The sequence below is a fragment of the Oryx dammah genome, unplaced genomic scaffold, assembly GCF_014754425.2.
Source record: "Oryx dammah isolate SB20612 unplaced genomic scaffold, SCBI_Odam_1.1 HiC_scaffold_27, whole genome shotgun sequence".
NCBI lineage: Eukaryota > Metazoa > Chordata > Mammalia > Artiodactyla > Bovidae > Oryx > Oryx dammah.
In genome coordinates this window covers 69504410-69505211 of record NW_024070211.1, presented here as the reverse complement: position 1 = coordinate 69505211, position 802 = coordinate 69504410, and the positions used below count along the sequence as shown (strand labels likewise).

Sequence of the window (802 nt, the reverse complement as noted above, 5' to 3'; positions counted from 1 at the left end):
TTATAATGTTTTAAATGACAACTTTTCAGTGCACCCTTTTCAAAATAGTCATAATTTAGCTTGATAACTTAAAATTAAAATATTAGTCATTAGTCAGTATTATTTGAATTATAATACTTGTTTAAACAAATCTAGCTTGTCAAAACTATATACTAATTATTTTCAATGTTTTTTCTCTATAATTTAAAATCATAAAGTAGAAATAATTTTGTTCTTTACACCTGCTGCTGCTGCTGCTGCTGCTGCTGCTAGTTTAAGAATAACCCATTGTGTAAAGGCAAGGTGTAATTATTATTCAACATATTTATTTTTGCAGATAACATGTAACTAAATTTGTTAGTATCTGTGATACATGAGACTAACTCGTTAACTTCCCTGGTGGCTCAGATGGTAAAAGCGTCTGCCTACAATGCGGGAGACCCAGGTTCGATCCCTGGGTTGGGAAGATCCCCTGGAGAAGGAAATGGCAACCCACTCCAGTACTCTTGCCTGGAAAATCCCATGGACCCTGGTGGGCTGCAGTTCATGGGGTCACAAAGAGTTGGACACGACTGAGTGACTTCACTTTCTTGAGACTAACTCGTTAAGCAATGCCTGGATCAGATATGTTAGCAACTGGAGCATTGTTTAAACTTGTTGGTGTTTTATAAATTCAAGTATAATTTATTCATGTATGATCACTGTTGGCTTTACAACTCATGTGTGTATTTATCTCTAAACATTCTTTAAACTTTGTTATGTGCAAGACATCAAACTAACTTGTGTAAGATGAATCAGGATTCCATTTCTTCCTGTAATAAAG

At 34.9% G+C, this 802-nt stretch overlaps 1 non-coding gene across 1 annotated transcript; it reads left to right on the top strand.

Moving 5' to 3' along the window:
* Positions 1-372: 372 nt before the first annotated feature.
* Positions 373-445, top strand: TRNAC-ACA. Its single transcript has one exon. It is a non-coding gene; the product is annotated as a tRNA-Cys (tRNA).
* The last annotated feature ends 357 nt before the right edge of the window (positions 446-802 follow it).